Raw genomic sequence first — 21,635 nt, 5'->3', positions numbered from 1 at the left:
TAGTCTGCTAATAAGCAAGTATCCAAACATGATTTAAGACTGAAGGGCCTGCTACACGCTTGTATTAGTTTTCTATTAACACATAACAAATCAACATAAATTTGTCAGCTTAAAACAACACCCATTTTTTATCTCACCGTTTTGTAGGTCAGAAGTCCAGGCAGGTTTGACTGGGTTTTCTTCTTAGGGTCTCACAGGCTGAAATCAAAATGTTGACTTAGCTGAGCTCTTATCTGGAGGCCGTATGGAAGAGTTGCTCACTCAAGTTGTTGGAAGAATTCAGTTCCTTGCAGCTGTAGAAATGAGGTCTCTGTCTTCTTGCTGGTTGTCAGCCAGAGTCACTCCCCAATCCTAGGGACTGCTCCGTACATGTGGTCTCCTCCAACTCAGTAACGAAGAACTCTCTCACTTAGAATCTCTGACATTCTCTTCTTTACCAGCCAAAGAAAACTCTATGCTTTTAAAGGGCCCATGTGATTGTGTTAGATTCATCCAGATAGTCTCAATATTTTAAGGTCAGTTGGTTAGAAATCTTACTTATTGTTGTTGTTAATTGCCATAGAGTCTATTCCAACTCATGATGACCCCATGTGTTACGTCTGAAAAATTTCTTTGTTTATAACATAATCACAGGAGTAACAGCATGGGCCAAAGGTCATGGTCATGGAGTTACTTTCCAATTCTGCCTACCACAATGCTAGGGGCCAGTAGTTGGCAAGGAGAGCAGGGTAGGCATCTTTGCTTCCTCATTTTCAGCTTGCCTCCTGTGATTTCTGATCTCTTGGGGGTGGTAGCAGGCAGGAAATTGGGAGGAAGAGGATGACAAAGAACTGATGAGGAGAGCGAAAATGTTCTGAATTGAGTGTTAGTGACATAAATTAGCTTCTCACTCTATGCTTGGCCAGTATTTCAAGTTGACCTTTTCCTAACCAGCACCTTCAAGGGCTTTTAGAAATTTCTTAATATTTGGGGAGGGGCCTTCCCTGTAATTTCTTAATAGTGATAATACATTTTCCTCCTTAGGAATTCAAGGCTAACTTCAGATTTCCCTTGCGGAGATCATTTACTTCCACTCTCCCCTGTGTCCAGTGCAACCCTAGTAGAACTCTATTCTGTCTCTCTTTTATGCACGAGTCCATAGGAAAGCACTTCCACAATCTTTGCCTGACAAATTTTGAGGGGGTAAGTCAGTTCCAAAGCAATTACTTCTAAAGAAATCTTTGTCAGCTGTCTACTAGCCTGTCTCTTAACCTTTGGATTTCTTAAGAGGTAAAGACAATAGCACACAATATGGCCTTTAACTTTTGGGAATGAACGTCAAGTTCTCCATGTGGTCTTGTTGAGGGGTTGTCTTTCAGTTAAGGTAAGAGAGGCATAGTCCCCCATCACAGTCCCATGGAGAAAAGATAGTAAAACCTAGAGCAGGGCTCTCCAGAGAAATTCTTTTCACAAATGCTCTACCAATCTCCATTCTCAATTTTTTTGTACGCTTTATGTGGGTTAGAAACTTTGGAGTTTTCTGTCTCTCTGCACCTATTTTGAAAGTTTAGCACCTTGTTGAAATGTAGTGCCTTAGGTTTTAAGCAGATTCTCCCATGTTATTGTCTTGTTACTTTTACTGTGTACGTACCAGGCATTATTCTGTATACTTTATGTGTTTCATCTCACCAAATGTCCAAAACAACCCAATGATGTGTGTATTTAATATTCCTATTTCAAAGATTGGGAAACTAAGATACAGAAAGGTTAAGTAATATCAATGTTGTCTAGTCAAATACAACCAGGGACACACTGATAGTTGACCAACTTGGGTTTATTACTCATGCAGTGAAGAAGGACACTTACTATGGAGAACTGTAGGTTGTCTCAGTGAGATGATGTTAGACAGAAACAATCATGGGATTTGGGTTTTAGTTGAGTGATTTGGGGGACAGTCTACGGAATTGGGGGTTCACTCTAGATTTGATAACAGAAAGCAGGGTCAATTTTATGATCGTATATCTCAAATCTTATATATAGGGATGGTCAGACAAGAATAGGAAAAAAGCTGTAATAGATAAAGAAGTAGCAGCTGCTCATTTTAGCCAACGGACAGGGTGTTTGGTATTCTGTGAGTGGCACAATGACTCTCTTTATGTCATTATGAAGTGATCTTGTTCACTTCATTTTATCAGGATCTCAGAGAAACTTTATTTGAGGTTGGTATTGTGGAAGAATTCTCCTCTAGGAGAATGACATGCCTTAGCTATGAGTGCCAGGCCAGCTTCTACATGTCAGATACTGCTGTTTTGTTTTGTTTGTTTGTTTTCCTTTTTCAGTGACTTGCTTAATATAGAGTTATTAAGGAGTGGAATGGAAAATCAATCCCAGACAACCTGGCTGCAGGGTCTACTATGTTTTACTAATAACTCAACTGATAAATTTTAATAATCTTTTTAACTCATTGCCCCATCTACTCATTTGATTTCCTTATTTTTTTAGAAATAATTGTTTAAATTGTGACTGAATTTTGACTACAGGGCCCTACATAATATCTAGTAATGGCCTTCAATATCTGTGTGTACCTCACAAGGTGCTATGATTTTTGTCCAATTGAGATGTCATTACAGTGATAGAGTTAATAAGTCCAGAGCTAAAGGTATAAAGATCTGCTTTCGTGGATCAACCCTAACACATCCCACATGTTGTTTGAGTGACCCATTTTCTTTATTGAGATCTGAAAACAGTTAAAATACATTTTTATACTGTTTTTAAAGTTACTTATGTAATTACCTCTGCCAGTGCCCTTTATTTGTTCATGTGGATCTGAATTACCATACTAAACAAACAAACAAACAAACCCATTGCCTTTGGGCATATTCCCACTCATAGTGACCTTAGAGGACAGAGTAGAACTGCCCCATAGTGTTTCCAAGGAACGCCTGGTAAATTTGAACTGCTAACCTTTTGCTTAGCAGCCAAACTCTTAACTACCACACCACCAGAGTTTACCATACAGTGTCCTTTTTCCTCTGAAAGACTACCTTTTGTGTTTCTTATAGAACAATTCTACTAGTGATGAATTCTCTCAGCTTTCGCTTCTCTGAAATGTCTATTTCTTCCCCTTAAATAAAGGCTTTTCCGTTTTTTTAGAGTGACTTGGGTTAATATTCAGAGTCCTAAAATTATTGATTTTGATAGTTGTTCCAACATTTTTGTTGCTTTTGTGGGGGATGTCCTCAGCTGCCTCTCCATAAGCCCTGTCCTCTACTGTGAATTGAATACCAAGTTACCTGTTCTTCATTTCCCTCATGGTCATCATAAAAATAAGTAATATAATATCTGAATATATTTTGAAAGCTGTTGGTGTTAGGTGCGATCGAGTTGGTTCAGACTCATAGTGAACCTATATACAACAGAATGAAACACTAGCTGGTCCTGTGCCATCCTCTCAATCGTTACCCTAGAGCCCATCATTGCAGCCACTGTGTCAATCCATCTTGATGACAGTCTCCCTCTTTCGTTGACCATCTACTTTACCAAGCATAATGCCCTTCTCCAGGGACTGGTACCTCCTGATAACATTTCCAAAGTAAGTGAGAAAAAGTCTCACGATCCTCACTGCTAAAGAGCATTCTGGCTGTACTTTTTCGAAGACAGATGTGTTCTTTCTTCTGGCAGTACTTGGTATTCTTCGCCAACACCATATTCTTTGCCAACATTATGATTCAAAGGCATCAATTCTTCCTGGATCCTCCTTATTCATTGTCTAGCTTTCTCATACATATGTTGTGATTGAAAACAACAAGGCTCAAGTCAGGCACATCTCAGTCATTAAAGTGACTTTTTTTTTTTTTTAACACTTTAAAGAGGTCTTTTGCAGCAAATTTACCTTATGCAATGAATGCATCATTTCATTTCTTGACTGCTGCTTCCATGGGCATTGATTGTGGATCCAAGTAAAGTGAAATCCTTTACACATTCAATCTTTTCTCCTGATGTTGCTTGTTGGTCCAGTTACGAGGATTTTTGTTTTCTTTATGTTGAGGTGCAATCCATATTGAGGCTGTGGTCTTTAATCTTCATCAGTAAATGCCTCAAGTCCTCTTCACTTTCAGCAAACAAGGTTGTGTCATCTGCATAACGCAGGTTGTGAATGGGTCTTCATCCAATCCTGATGCCTCGTTCTTCTTCATATAGTCCAGCTTTTCAGATTATTTGCTCAGCATACAGATTGAATGAGTGTGGTGAGAGGATACAACCCTGACACACACCTTTCCTGATTTTAAACCTCTCAGTATCCCGTTGTTCTGTTGGAACGACTGCATCTTGGTTTATGTACAGGTTCCTCTTGAGCACAATTAAATGTCCTAGAATTCCCATTATTTGCAATGTTATCCATTATTTATTATTATCCACACCGTCGAATGCCTTTGCATAGTTGGTAAAACACAGGTAAACATCTTTGTGGTATTCTCTGCTTTCAACCAAGATCCATCGGACGTCAGCATGTCCTCTTCTGAATTGGGCTTGGATTTCTGGCAGTTCCCTGTGGATGTACTGCTACAACCACTTTTGAATGACCTTCAGCAAAATTCTTACTTGTGTGTGATATTAATATTGTCCAATAATTTCTGCATTCTTTTGGATCACCTTTCTTTGCAATGGGCACAAATATGGATGTCCTCTAGTTGGATAACCAAGTAACTGTCTTCCAAATTTCTTGGCATAAACAGGTGAGCACTTCCAAAACTGCATCTGTTTGTTGAAACATCTCAAATGGTATTCTATTTCTGGAGTTTTGTTTTTCACCGGTGTCTTCGTTGCAGCTTGGACTTTTTCCTTCATTACCATCAGTTCTTGATCATATGCAATGTCTTCAAATGGTTGAACATCGACCAATTCTTTTTGGTACAATAACTCTGTATTCCTTCCATGTTCTTTTGATGCGTCCTGCATCTCTTAATATTTTTTCTGTAGAAATCTTCAATATTGGAACTCGAGGCTAGAATTTTTTTTTTTTTTCAGTTCTTTCAACTTTAGGAATGCCAAGTGTGTTCTTCTCTTTTGGTTTTCCAACCCAATGTCTTTGCATATTCCATTATAATACTTTACTTTGTCTTCTCAAACTACCCTTTAAAATATTCTGTTCAGGTCTCTTCATCATTTCTTCCATTTGCTTTAGCTACTCTACATTCAAGAGCAAGCTTTAGAGTCTCTTCTGACATCCATTTTGGCCTTTTCTTTCTTTCCTGTCTTTTCAGTGTCCTCTTGCTTTCTTCATGTATGATGTCCTTGATGTCATCCCACAACTCATCTGGTCTTTTATCATTAGTGTTCAATGCACCAAATCTTTTCTTGAGATGGTCTTTAAGTTCAGGTGGGATATACTCAAGGTTGTACTTTGGCTCCTGTGGATTTAATTTAATTTTCTTCAGCTTCCACTAGAACTTGCATATCAGCAAATGATGGTCTGTTCCGAGGTTGGCCCCTGGCCTTCTTCTGATATTGAGCTACTCCATTAACTCTTTCTACAGATGTAGTCTATTTGATTCCTGTGCATCCTGTCCGGTGAAATCCACATGTATAGTCACTGTTTATGTTGTTGAAAAAGGTATTTGCAGTGAAGTCATCAGTCTTTCAAAATTCTATCATTTCTTCCGCCAAGGACATATTTTCCAGCCACTGTTCCCTCTTGTTTGTTTCCAGCTTTGGTATTCCAATCACCAGTAGTTATCAGTAAATCTTGACTGCATGTTTGATCAATTTCAGACTGCAGAATCTGAAAGCTAAAACTGCTGCATTATAAACATCTTCACTTCTCCATTGAAATCATTATATGTATTGATCAAAAATGGATTTATATAAATTCTTTGAACTTTTATGTCAGTTGGTCATAATGATTTCCTTAGATTTGCAATTTAGAATCTGGAAATAATACTAATATGTTTATTTAAATGACACTTCACAATTTATAAGATGCTGCCCTTCACATTTCCTTATTGAAAAGAAATATTGAATTTCTCGAGGGTTTTAAAATCACTTCTTTCCACTACAGTCACCTCAGTCAGCCTCTCATTATTTTACACTTGCATTACAATAATTGCTTTCTACGTGGCCACATTTCTTCCTGTCAAAGGATAGTTTTAAATTTTATAAGTATGGTTTTCATATAAATATGGGCTTAACATATCAAGGATTTTATTCAACTTATTGATTAATAGAGCCAGTAAGATGGTAATAAAGCTAGTTCTAAGGGCAATTAGTAACCGGGCTTTATATAGTCTGTCAGGAAAACCATTTTTGTTTTAAGGAAAATAGGATATAATCTCACTATATGTACTTTAGAATAATTAAATCATAATCTTTTCTACTGGACAGAAACCTGTAAGTTAGCATGTAGCTTTACTGTTTTGGGGATATAATAAAATAACAGTAAAGTCAAATACAGGTGCAATACCCTAAAAATTTAATAATTCCTGTGTGGCTCTTAAAAATATCTCAGTATATAAATTGAATGACAAGCCACTAATCATTTTGCCCTTATTTCTAAGTTTTAACTATTTTTTCCCTTACTATTCCCTTCTTTCCACACTCCATTTTGTCCTGTAAATCACATAGGCACATTATCATTCTTAAAAAATCATTTTCATAGTATCATTCCCCTACATAAGGTTTATCTCTGTTGAGTACTAGTTTAAATCTAAAACTGTCTCCTGAGCCTTCTATTGCTGTCATAATCTTATCCTATTTTACGTTTTCAACAATTATTCTGTTTTTATAGCATACATTTCTTTATTATCCCTTTTCCTGAAATCTGTTCCCTCCTCCATCCAAATGTCTCACAAACACCTGAAGCTCAACATATTCAGTTGTGAAATTATCATCCTCCTACTCCCCCAAAATGCTCCCCTTCATTTCTTATTTTGATTAATGCAGTCACTTTCATTTGCTCCCAGGGAAAATTGGGGAAGGATTAGAACTCTATCTCAGTTCACTCAAATTACCCTCTCCTTCAAGCTAGGAATGGGTGAAATGGCAAAAAGAGGCCGTGAATATTAAATTTTTAATTTACCTTTCTCTTGGAGAAATCGGCAGTAAATATTACCTCTAACACCCTACATGAATTCCATACCCACTGTTGAACAACATTAAGGGACACCATTACATTGAATTCTGTTGTATTCCGTGTGCACTCCTGAGTTGTGCAAAGTTGTTACAGTGTCAAGAATTGTCCATTCTACCTCCTAAATACCCCTTAAATCTCTTTTCTCATCTTCATATCCCTGCCATGATCTTAGTTCATGATTTAATCATATTTTGCTTAGAATTTCCAGTAGCAACTTAATTGGTCTCCCTGTCTCTGGCTTTATCATTTCTAATCCATTATTCATACAGCCACAAAATTAAACTTTCTAAAATGCAAGTACGATTATTTTTCTCCTACTTGAAACCTTTTATTGACTCCCATTATCTATGGTAGGACATCCTAATGTCTTTATCATGGAACACATAACAAATCGTAGTACTTTAAAGAAACTTTGGGGCAGATAAAGGTAGCTGTTTTGCTCTTGATCAAAGAGTTATGGCACTTCAGACTGCCTGCCTCTCAGCCCTCCCAGCCGCAACCAGGATTGAGGAGGTCAATATCCCTGTACACTGTAACCTATTTGTTACACAGTGACTGAGAAACTCTAAGTCTACAGAAAAGTTAAAACTTCCTAGGATGGTTGGTGTCCATTGCAATATGGCTTCCAACCAACTGCTTATCTCCTCATGCTCAGTACTTAACTGTCCAGAAATATTGAATTAAGTAATTTCTTGAAAATTTTTTCCTGCTTGTTAGTTCTTCTGAGTGCTATATATGTTCTAGTCCCTCTCTCTGGAATTGTTTTCTATCCTATACCAGTTTGAAAACCACTATTAATTCTTCTAAATTCTAAATATTTTAATTCACCTCTTTCCATAAAAGTATGTCTTATACATGTCTTTTGCTATACTTACTAAAGGTTTTATTATTATTATTATTATGTTTACACATATGCTTTTCCTAAAGGATTTTAAACTCAAAAGACAGTGTTGTTCCCAGCTTTGTCCACAGTAGGTGTTCAATGAATGAGAGAACATTACGGGATCTTCTGTAGAGTTGTACTGGTAATTTAATTCATTTTAAGGCTGTGACACATTGACACTCATTTAAAATAAACAAAGAAAGGTTCAACCTCACTGATTTCCAGACAAATTCAGAAAGTCCGGGTTGGTTTTCTGTTTTAGGGTCACCATCTACAGTGTCTCCAAGGTGTTCTTAGAAGATAATGATGGGTGGAAAACAGCCTATGATTTCATAAACATTAATGACTTTGAAAATCAATCCATCCAGCAATAGTCCTTTGTTACATGTGCCTTTATTTGTCCACAAATAAGTGGCCTCCCTTGATTTTCTAATGCTCTCACATATCAACAATGTTGTTGTTGTTAGGTGCCATCAATTCATTTCTGACTCATAGTAACCCCATGTGCCACACAATGAAACACTGCCTAGCCCTATGCCATCCTTGCAATCATTAGTATGTTTGAGCTCATTGTTGCAGCCACTTTGTCAACCCATCTCATTGAGGTCTTGCTCTTTTTTGCTGACCCTCTACTTTGCCAAGCATGATATCCTTCTCCAGGGACTGGTCCCTCCTGATAAGATGTGCAAAGTAAGTGAGACAAAGTCTCCATTCTTGCTTCTAAGGGGCATTCTGGCTGTACTTCTTCAAAGACAGATTTTTTTCATTTTTCTGGTGCTCCATGTTATATTCAATATTCTTTGCAAACATGATAATTCAAAGGCATTAGTTCTTCTTTGCTGTTCCTTATTCATTGTCCAGCTATGACATGATATGAGGCAACTGAAAATTCCATGGACTGGGTCAGGTGCACCTTACTCTTCAAAGTGACATCTTGTTTTTTAACACTTTACAGAAGAAGTCTTTTCCAGCACATTTGCCCAATGCAGTGAATACATGATTTGATTTCTTGACTGTTGCTTCCATGGGCACTGGTTGTAGATTCAAGTAAAATGAAATCCTTGACAATATCAGTATTTTCTCAATTTATCATGATATTGCTTATTGGTTCAGTTGTGAGGATTTTTGTTTTCTTTATGTTGAGGTGTAATCCATACTGAAGGCTGTGCTGTTTGATCTTCACCGGCAAGTGCCTAAAGTCCTCTTCAATTTCTGGCAAGCAAGGTTGTGTCACTTGCATATTGTTCATGAGCCTTCCTCCAATCCTGATGCTGCTTTCCTCTTCATATAGTCCAGTTTCTCAGATTATTTGCTTAGCATACAGATTGAATAAGAATGAGGAAAGGATACAACCCTGACACATGCCTTTTTTTATTTTAAACCACGAAGTAGTCCCTTGTTGTGTTCTATCGACTGCCTCTTGGTCTACGTACAGGTTCCCCATGAGCACAATTAAGTGTTCTTGGATTCCTATTCTTTGCAATGTTATCTATAGTTTATTATGGTCCACATAGTTGAATCCCTCTGCATAGTCAATAAACACAGGTAAACATCTTTCTGGTATTCTCTGCTTTCAGCAAAGATCCATCTGACATCAGCAACGATATCCCTTGCTCCACATCCTCTTCTGAACCTGACTTGAATTTCTGGCAGCTCCCTGTTGATGTAGTGCTGCAATCATTTTTGAGTTATCCTCAACAAATTTTTACTTGCGTGTGATGTTAATGATATTTTGGGATAATTTCTCCATTCTGTTGGATCACCTTTCTTTGGGATAAGCATGTGTGTGGATCTCTTCCAGTCCGTTGGCCAGGTAGCCATCTTCCAAATTTCCTGTCATAGACAAGATGTATCACATACCAATGATATAGTCTCTTATTAAAAATTCTAAATTTTATATGCCAGAGTCTTTTAATGGTTTAAGTAGAATCAATTCACATATGGTAATTTTTCTCTGGAATTCCACAACAACTTTTTCTCTTTTTTGTCAATGGTATGCTTTCTTTTCATAGTGCAGTACGTGATGTTTCCTGCCCTTCCTAGGCTCACAGGAAGAATAACATCAACTTTGCCTTTTGTTGTGGTAGCTTCCTTACCTGGTAAACTTATAACATTCTTTCTTTTGCTCCCTACATTACATTTTTGATACTTTAATCATTTTAATTATAATTACATATATACTTTATATCATATTCTTTCTTTTGTAATAGGTTATAACTTTAACAAATTATAACTGTATCAAGTATCTGGTATGGAAATGGATGGATGAATTCTTTCAATACAAAGGTATATCATTTGGTATTTCTCTGTGGAGAAAAAACCAAGTGCTATTGGACAGTAGACTTTTCTGAAGATGATGATTAATGACTGGTAATAGTTCTACTGACCCAGAATTACAGAGGTATCTGCCAATGGACTTAGAGAGATCACTAACCACATAGGTGGTATTGAACTATGTAGTTGGCCTTGACTAAAAATATCGTTATTACTAGGTGCCATAGAGTCCATTCCAACTGATAGTAACTCTAAGTACAACAGAATGAAACACTGCACAGACCTGACTAGAAATAACATCATGCAAAAAAGAATTTTTGCTTTAAAGCATTATCACAACCAGAGTTCATGATGCATCTCTTGTTGACCTGGATATGAAGCATTTTGATAATAATTAGTTCAGTTTTAATCCTTAACATTCATAGATGTTGATTCTTCAGTTTTTATGTATGATGCATTTATCATGAATTTCTTTTCAGTAAGGAATTTGGATGACAGGTCATATAAAGACCTGGGTCATATAAAAATCCTCACTTATAAATGCTTTTCTATGCTTCCAAAATTGTAATTGCCTATAAATAAAAGAATACAACAAAATCCTGCTAGTGAAAAATTGCCAAGCTGTGCTGGAGGTCTTTGCTGGTTTAGCAGACATTGCAATATTAATCAAATATCAAATTCCAACCAGCCCAAAGATTGACAAAAAAAGTGTATTTTTAAAACTTATTTTTAGAATAGGTTGATATAAAACTTTAGGCCAAGCTTTCTATAAAACTTATGCTTTAATACTTTTAGAGATACCACAAATTTATGCATGCAGGAATGTAATTTTATGAACATAATTACATTGCACTTCCTGATGAGTTTTAATAGACTACAAAATCTTGCTTAATGTTTAGAAACTACAACAATTTTCATTCTAGTGAATTCAGTGTTATAAATACTGGAAATTCCAACCAGACTTCGATAAAATAGTAATTTTCTATTTGGATTATTTATATCCTTTGGCAAAACCAATTCCTTACAAAATGCTGATTTCATACAAAATACATAAAAAAGAGAATCCAGAGGTGGAGCCAAGATGGCAGAATAGACAGACGCTTCCCTTGAGCCCTCTTTACAAAAAAGACCCGAAAAAACAAGTGAAACTAGTATATTTGTGATAAGCTGGGAAACCTGAGCATCAAAGTCAGGCTTAGATAATGAACTGAGGGGCAGGGGAAGGAAGAGACCATTCAGAAGCAGAAAGGAATTGCTGGACCTGAATCTCGGGGAGCCCTCAGGCACCATTCCTGGTGTGACTGTGGCGGTGGCAGCAGCTGCAGCGGGCTGGTATTAGGTTCTGCCGCAGTTTCCTCAGGGAGAAGCAGCCAGTCACACGGCCCACTCACACCTCGGGAACCTGAGCAGAAGGGCACTCTCAGCAAAAGCTAAGTACTTGCGTATATTTTACCGTGCCCCCCCCCCACACCCCCAACCCAGCTTCAGCGGCTGAATCCCTAGGCCTGAGATAGGCCCTGGTGAGCACCTGGAGCCGTCCTGCCAGACTTGGGGAAGGAAAAAATTTCCAACTGGGGGGAAAAGATAATTTGCTAGCTCCATTAACTAGAGGAGCTCAGGACAGAAGCAGCTCCTGTCCAGGCATAAACCGTCTGTGGACCTTGAGCACCTTTCCCTTTTGCATGGACCTGTGTGGGCCTATTTCGGGGGAATAGGCCCTTGTTGGAAAACTCCAACCATTTCAGTGGTGTGGTGGAGAGGTGGGTGTTTGACACTTGACATTGCTTTGTCTATTAAACAAGGTCCTCACCTACCCACAACAGGGGCCTAAGGACTGGTGGCTCCATGTGGGTCGCCCAGCCACCCACGACAGGGGCCCAGGATAACTGGTACCTCCCAGTCCTTACAACAAAATCTTTGGGTGCCCATGGTCCTTCTGCAGAGCCCACCCACCAGCATGATTTAGGGAACAGAGACACGTTTTCTTCAGAGACACTTGGAGGTCGGTTCTCAGCCCCCTGCCTTGTTCAGGGCATGACCCCCTGCTGCAATCAGATATGGGTATATACCCCAATCACCCCTGCCCCTCTAAGACTGTAGAACAGAGCCTATACCACACACCTGATGATCATCTACCTGGAAACCTGAGCTGAATCCATACAAAAAAACTGAATGGACTTCTACACTGATATACCTGATAACAGCTCCAGCCAGCTGGGGACAGGACACCAGAGCTCAAAAGGCAAAAATAATCAAGCTAGCTCATTCACACAACCCATAGGGGTATACCAAAACAAAACAAAGCAAGCATAAACTAATACAATAACTTATAGATGGCTCAGAGACAACAGTCAATATCAAGTCACATAAAGAAACAGGCCATGATCACCTCAACAGGCTCTCAAAACAAAGAATCCAGGGATCTTTTAGATGAAAGTGCATTCCTGGAATTACCAGATGCAGAATACAAAAGTTTAATATACAGAACCCTTCAAGACATCAGGAAGGAAATGAGGCAATATGCAGAACAAGCCAAGGAACACACAGATAAAGCAACTGAAGAACTCAGAAAGATTATTCAGGCACATAATGAAAAGTTTAATAAGCTGGAAAAATCCATAGACAGACAGTATTCGGAAATTCAGAAGATTAACAATAAAATCGCAGAATTAGATAACTCAATAGAAAGTCAGAGGAGCAGAATTGAGCAAGTAGAAGCTAGAATTTCTGAACTCGAGGATAAATCACTTGGCACTAATATATTTGAAGAAAAATCAGATAAAAGAATTAAAAAAAAATGAAGAAAGCTTAAGAATCATGTGGGACTCTATCAAGAGAAATAACCTATGAGCGATTGGAGTACCAGAACAGGGAGGTATAACAGAAAATACAGAGAAAATTGTTGAGGATTTGTTGGCAGAAAACTTCCCTGAAATTGTGCAAGATGAGAAGATATCTATCCAAGATGCTCATCGAACTCCATATAAGGTAGATCTTAAAAGAAAGTCACCAAGACATATTATAATCAAGCTTGCCAAAACCGAAGATAAAGAGACAATTATAAGAACAGCAAGGGATAAAAGAAAAGTCACCTACAAGGGAGAGCCAATAAGAATAAGCTCAGACTACTCGGCAGAAACCATGCAGGCAAGAAGGCAATGGGATGACATATTTAAAAAATTGAAGGAAAAAAATTGCCTGTCAAGAATCGTATATCCATCAAAACTGTCTCTTAAATATGAAGGTGAAATTAAGACATTTCCAGATAAACACAAGTTGAGGGAATTCGTAAAAACCAAACCAAAACTACAAGAAATACTAAAGGGAGTTCTTTCGTTAGAAAATCAATAATATCAGGTATTAACCCAAGACTAGAACACTGGGCAGAGCAACCAGAAGTCAACTCAAACAGGGAAATAAAAAAAAAAAAAACAAGATTAAAAAAAAAAAAAAAGCCCAACACAGGGTAAAGGCGAAGTTATTATATAAAAGAAGACAACATTAAAATAATAAAGAGGGACTAAGAAATGTAATCATACACCTTCCATATGGAGAGGAAGATACGGCAATACAAAGAAATAAAAGTTAGTTACAAATTTAGAAAAATAAGGGTAAATAATAAGGTAACCACAAAGGAGACAAACTATGCTACTTGTTAAAATAAAATACAAGGGAAAAATACAGACTTAGCAGAAACAAAATCAACAACAACAAATATGAGGAAAGGACAATATATAAAGAAAATCTACTCAGCACATAAAATCAAGTGGGAAAAAGAAGGTGTCAACACACAAAAAAAGACATCAAAGTGATAGCACTAAATTCATACCTATCCATAATTACCCTGAATGTAAATGAACTAAATGTACCAATAAAGAGACAGAGAGTCCAGAATGGATTAAAAAACAAGATCCGTCTATATGCTGCCTACAAGAGACACACCTTAGACTTAGAGACACAAACAAACTAAAACTCAAAGGATGGAAAAAATATATCAAGCAAACAACAATCAAAAAAGAGCAGGAGTGGCAATATTAATTTCTGACAAAATAGACTTTAAAGTTAAATCCATCAGAAAGGATAAGGAAGGACACTATACAATGATTAAAGGGACAATACACCAAGAAGATATAACCATATTAAATATTTATTCACCCAATGACCGGGCTGCAAGATACATAAAACAAACTGTATCAGCATTGAAAAGTGAGATAGACAGCTGCACAATAATAGTAGGAGACTTCAACACACCACTTTTGGTGAAGGACAGGATATCCAGAAAGAAGCTCAATAAAGACACGGAAGATCTAAATGCCACAATCAACCAACTTGACCTCGTAGACATATACAGAACACTCCACCCAACAGCAATCAACTATACTTTCTTTTCTAGTGAACATGGAACATTCTCTAGAATAGACCACATATTAGGTCATAAAGCAAGCCTTAGTAGAATCCAAAACGTTGAAATACTACAAAGCATCTTCTCTGACCATAAGGCCATAAAAGTGGAAATCAATAACAGGAAAAGCAGGGAAAAGAAATCAAACACTTGGAAACTGAACAATACCCTGCTCAAAAAAGACTGGATTATAGAAGACATTATGGATGGAATAAAGAAATTCATAGAATCCAATGAGAATGAAAACACTTCCTATCAGAACCTTTGGGCACAGCAAAAGCGGTGCTCAGAGGCCAATTTATATCAATAAATGCACACATCCAAAAAGAAGAAAGGGCCAAAATCAAAGAACTATCCCTACAACTTCAACAAATAGAAAGAGAGTAACAAAAGAAACCCACAGGCACGAGAAGAAAACAAATAATAAAAATTAGAGCTGAACTAAATGAAATAGAAAACAGAAAAACAATTGAAAGAATTAAAAGACCAAAAGCTGTTTTTCTTTAAAAAAACTCAACAAGATTGATAAACAATTGGCCAAACTGACAAAAGAAAAACAGGAGAGGAAGCAAAGAACCCAAATAAGAAATGAGATGGGCAATATTACAACAGACTCAACTGAAATTAAAAAAATCATATCAGATTTCTATGAAAAACTATACTAAAATTTGAAAACCTAGAAGAAATGGATGAATTCCTAGGAACACACTACCTACCTAAACTAACACAAACAGAGGTAGAACAACTAAATAGACCCATAACAAAAGAAGAGATTGAAAAGATAATCAGAAAACTCCCCCAAAAAAAGCCCTGGTCCGGACTGCTTCACTGCAGAGTCCTACCAAACTTTCAGAGGAGAGTTAACACCACTACTGCTAAAGGTATTTCAGAGCATAGGAAAGGATGGAATACCACCAAATTCATTCTATGAAGCCACCATATCCCTGATACCAAAACCAGGTAAAGACACCACCAAAAAAGAAAATTATAGACCTATATCCCTCATGAATGTAGATGCAAAAATCCTCAACAAAATTCTAGCCAATAGAATTCAACAACATATCAAAAAAATAATTCACCATGACCAAGTGGGATTCATACCAGTTATGCAGGGATGGTTCAACATTAGAAAAACTATTAATATAATCCACCACATAAATAAAACAAAAGACAAGAATCACATGATTTTATCAATTGATGCAGAAAAGGCATTTGACAAAGTTCAACACTCATTCATGATAAAAACTCTCAGCAAAATAGGAATAGAAGGAAAATTTCTCAACATAAGAAAGGGTATTTATACAAAGCCAACAGCCAACATCACCCTAAATGGAGAGAGCCTGAAAACATTCCAACTGAGATCGGGAACCAGACTAGGGTGCCCTTTATCACCACTCTTATTCAACATTGTGCTGGAAGTCCTAGCCAGAACAATTAGGCTAGATAAAGAAATAAAGGACATCCAGATTGACAAGGAAGAAGTAAAAGTATCTCTATTTGCAGATGACATGATCTTATACACAGAAAACCCTAAGGAATCCTCCAGAAAACTACTGAAACTAATAGAAGAGTTCAGCAGAGTATCGGGATACAAGATAAACATACAAAAATCGGTTGGATTCCTCTACACCGAAAAAAGAACATCGAAGAGGAAATCACCAAATCAATGCCATTTACAGTAGCCCCCAAGAAGATAAAATACTTAGGAATAAATCTTACCAGAGATGTAAAAGACATACAAAGAAAACTACAGTACACTTCTGCAAGAAACCAAGAGAGAGTTACATAAGTGGAAGAACATACCTTACTCATGGATAGGAAGACTTAATATTATAAAAATATCTATTCTACCAAAAGCAATCTATACATTTAATGCAATTCCGATCCAAACCCCAACAACATTCTTTAATGAGATGGAGAAACAAATCACCAATTCCATATGGAAGGGAAAGAGGACCCAGCTAAATAAGGCATTACTGAAAAAGAACAAAGTAGGAGGCCTTACTTTACCTGATTTTAGAACCTATTATACCGCCACAGTAGTCAAAACAGCCTGGTACTGGTACAACAACAGATACATGGACCAATGGAACAGAATTGAGAATCCAGATGTAAATCCATCCACTTATGAGCGGCTGATATTTGACAAAGGCCCCAAAACAATTAAATGGGGAAAAGACAGTCTTTTTAACAAATGGTGCTTGCATAACTGGATATCCATCTGCAAAAAAATGAAACAAGGCCCATACCTCACTCCAGGCACAAAAACTAACTCAAAATGGATCTAAGACCTAAATATAAAATCTAAAATGATAAAGATCATGGAAGAAAAAATAGGGACAACGTTAGGAGCCCTAATACATGGCATAAACAGTATAGAAAACATTATAAAGAACGTAGAAGAAAAACTAGATAACTGGGAGCTCCTAAAAATCAAACCCTTATGCTCATCCAAAGACTTCACCAAAAGAGTAAAAAGACTACTTAAGACTGGGAAAAAGTTTTTAGCTATGACATTTCTGATCAGCGCCTGATCTCTAAAATCTACGTAATACTGCAAAAACTCGACTGCAAAAAGACAAATAACCCAATTAAAAAAATGGGCAAAAGATATGAATAGACACTTCACTAAAGAAGACATTCAGGTAACTAATATATAAGGAAATGTTCATGATCATTAGCCATTAGAGAAATGCAGATCAAAACTACAATGAGATTTTATCTCACTCCAACAAGGCTGGCATTAATCCAAAACACACAAAATAATAAATGTTGGAGAGGCTGTGGAGAGATTGGAACACTTCTACACTGCTAGTGGGAACGTCAAATGGTATAACCACTTTGGAAATCAATTTGGCGCTTCCTTAAAAAGCTAGAATAGAACTACCATACGATCCAGACATCCCACTCCTTGGAATATATCCTAGAGAAATAAGAGCCTTTACACGAACAGATATATGCACACCCATGTTTATTGCAGCACTGTTTACAATAGCAAAAACATGGAAGCAACCAAGGTGCCCATCAATGGATGAATGGATAAATAAATTATGGTATATTCACACAATGGAATACTATGTATCGATAAAGAACAGTGAGGAATCTGTGAAACATTTCATAACATGGAGGAACCTGGAAGGCATTATGCAGAGTGAAATTAGTCAGTTGCAAAAGGACAAATATTGTATAAGACCACTATTACAAGAACTTGAGAAATAGTTTAAACTGAGAAAAGAACATTCTTTTGTGGTTACAAGAGCGGGGAGAGAGGGGTGGCGGGAGAGGGGCACGCGCTAATTAGACAGTAGATAAGAACTACTTTAGGTGAAGAGAAAGACAGCACACAGTACAGGGGAGGTCAACACAATTGGACTAAACCAAAAGCAAAGAAGTTTCCTGAATAACCTGAATGCTTTGAAGGCCAGTGTAGCAGGGGCAAGGGTTTGGGGACCATGGTTTCAGGGGACATCTAAGTCAACTGGCATAATAAAATCTATTAAGAAAACATTCTGCATCCCACTTTGAAGAGTGGCGTCTGGGGTCTTAAACGCTAGCAAGCAGCCATCTAAGATGAATCAATTGGTCTCAACACACTTGGATCAAAGGAGAATGCAGAATACCAAGGACACAAGGTGATTATGAGCCCAAGAGACAGAAAGGGCCACATGTACCAGAGACTACATCATCCTGAAACCAGAAGAACTAGATGGTGCCCGGCTACAACCGATGACTGCCCTGACAGGGAACACAACAGAGAACCCCTGAGGGAGCAGGAGAGCAGTGGGATGCAGACCCCAAATTCTCATAAGACCAGACTTAATGGTCTGACTGAGACTGGAAGGACCCTGATGGTCATGGCCCCCAGACCTTCTGTTGGCCCAGGACAGGAACCATTCCTGAAGCCAACTCTTCAGACATGGATTGGATTGAAGAATGGGTTGGAGAGGAATGCTGGTTAGGAGTGAGCTTCTTGGATCAGGTGGACACTTGAGACTAGGTTGGCATCTCCTGCCTGGAGGGGAGATGAGAGGGTTGAGGGGGTTAGGAGCTGACAAAAACGACACGAAAAGAGAGAGTGGAGGGAGAGAGCAGGCTGTCTCATTTAGGGGAGAGTAATTGGGAGTGTGTAGCAAGGTGTTTATGGGTTTTTGTGTGGGAGACTGACTTGATTTGTAAACCTTCACTTAAAGCACAATAAAAATTAAGAAAAAAAAGTGAATCCAACGTAGGCAATTATGTGTGTGTGCTATACATAAGGACATGACAGATATATCCAATATGTAATACAACCACTGAAATCTAATCATTTACTATGCACTTCATCTGTCTTTTACTGTGCCATAGTTTTGTTCTGTTTTGTTTTCTAAAGTATGTCTGATATTGAATCTTGGTTGAATTCTAAATGTTGACTATCACTCAATTTTTTAGGAAAGCATTTTATTGAGTTAAATGTGTCTCCTGAGAAATTCAATAGTCACTTCCATTTACAGAGTTAAGCACAAACAGTAAAAAAAATTACATTTTAAAATCTAGTTACTTGAACAAAGATCCTTATTAGGACAGTTTTAGTAAAACAAGGTATCACTGATGAGTTTATTCTTGTTGCCAATATTTACTTCCTCTACAGTGTTCTAGACTTCTATGCTTTGTATGGCAAAGATGGGCTAGAGGCTCAACAATCTCCTTTTTCTCTTCCTCAGCACAGAGGAAGGTTATATTCCCTAGCCTCTTATGCCCCTAGATTGGAGCCATGGCTTTAGTTAACATAATACAGGGAAATTATTATATCCTGGCCACGAAAGATATAATCTTCCATGATCTCACTTTCTTACCCTGTCTGGAAGTGAAATGCTCCAAGATAGCAGAATCACATGTTGGTGGGAGCCTGGGCTCTGGGATCCTTTTCTTGGAAAGAACAGCCCTGAAGGATAGCCCAGCCAGGAACATCTGTATTTGACTTTGTAAATGACAAACATTTATTGAATTAAGCAAACACGATTTTGGATTGTTTGTTATAGCAACTAGAAAGTGTTACTCTGAGTCATACAACTGGCGAAAATGAAAGATTTTTTGGAGGAGTTCTTAGAAAATAAATATTTCCCAAATTAGGACAGAAAGTGAATATACTTTTTATAATTATTCTCTTATTCTTAACATTTAGAAATGCTCAACCCTGAAAGAATGTCAAGTCCTATTTAGAAATGAAATATAGGTACCTACAGAAGATACATGCTCTGGCATCTACTATAAGTTTTAAAATAATTTTTAGTTTTGTTATAAGAACATCATATGCAGCATAGATGGCAGACACACAATTTTTTTAAAATTAATGCACTTTTAAAATCTTCTGACAGAATCTTTAAAAAAATAGCTACATTTTAGTTACATATTTCCAGTTACATATTTCCATAATGATGCCTTAGAATATACCATGTGGTGACTTAGCACACAGAGAAACAAGCAGAATTCAGTACATTTCAAAGAGAAAGCAAAAAGTTAGACAAACCATTAATCAAAATTAGTTTCAATGGACTGTCTGATAAATGTCCACCAAGAGTTAATAGAAAATAACCTAGAAGCATTTGTAGACAAGGGTATGAGTAAATCTACTGAGGTAATTCGCAGTGACCCTCTCTTCCAAAGGCATAGCATTCATTATAAGTAAGTCTTTGTATTCATTGTAGGTATCACACAGATTCTATTTTCTTAGGATTTTTTTTATCATACGGACTGAATTAAGGCTATTATACTGAAATCTTGGTGTAGAAACCATTTCAAAGTCTCAAAGAAAAAAATGAAATGCATTATTAACAAGTAAGACAGAAAATTTTCTCCATTTAAAAAATACTTTTGTTTGCACAGAATAAAATCCTACAACATTGCTTATATTAGAAATAAATTTGAGTTAAAGTTTTCAAGCTTTACTGAACAGGGACACTGATTAGTTCCCTAACACCTTCCTGATCTGCTTATAGGAAATATATTCATGCTCCTATGTCCACCTATTTTCAGGCCTTGGATTTACTGAAGAGATCTTGATAAGAGATGCATAGTTCTCTTGTAGAAAGAATTGTACTTTCTGCTGTAGACATCTGATAGTTTAGTATTTGACTATTTGTTGGTTGAAAAATTAGGAAATTATGTAGGATTAAGGAGCATGGCGCAGTGGTTAAGAGCTTGGCAACTAACCAAAAGGTCAGCAGGTCTAATCCACCAACCACTCCTTGGAAACCTGAGGGGCAGTTCTACTTGGTCCTGTAGTGTCTCCATGTGTCAGAATTGACTCAATGGCAACAGGTTTTTTTTTTTTTTTAAGGAGCATAAGGAGCTCTGGTGGTGCAGCGATTAGCACTCAGCTGCTAACCGAAAGATTGGCAGTTTGAATCCACAAGCAGCGCTGTGGGAGAAATATGTGGCAGTCTCTTTCCGTAAAGATTACAGCCTTGGAAACCCTATGGGACAGTTCTACTCTGTCCTATAGGGTCACTTTGAGTCATATTAGATCCATGGAATGGGTTTGGCTTTTTTGGTGTTTTTAAGGAGCATAATATCAAATAAACTCAGAGATGATATTCTCTGGCTCTTGAGGGTCTTCTGTGTGTATCTTATTCTAGTGTGTTGTGCTAGACTCTACTGATAAAAAAAAAAATTTTTTTTTTTGCACGTTCAATCCTTACACCAACACCTATTTGTTGTTATTTTATTGGAGTTGGAAAAATGAGACAAATATGAAAAAAAATAACAATATAAAAAGAGATGTTCAAGAGAAACCATCAAGGGTAAATACATGTGATCTCTATTAGGGGTTTCGAACCATTGAGGGGATATAAGCTTTGACCTGGGACATGAGAGCAGAGCCTGTGAGTAAGTGAAGGAGAGGTCATGTACTTAGTTGGTGAACCAGAGAGACCAGATACAGGAATCAGGAATGCATAATTGGTGAAGAGGAATTAGGGGTCCAGAGAAGA

This window comes from Elephas maximus, chromosome 15 (assembly GCF_024166365.1).
Source record: "Elephas maximus indicus isolate mEleMax1 chromosome 15, mEleMax1 primary haplotype, whole genome shotgun sequence".
In the NCBI taxonomy this organism is placed as follows: domain Eukaryota; kingdom Metazoa; phylum Chordata; class Mammalia; order Proboscidea; family Elephantidae; genus Elephas; species Elephas maximus.
Note: the sequence above shows the minus strand (reverse complement) of the source record.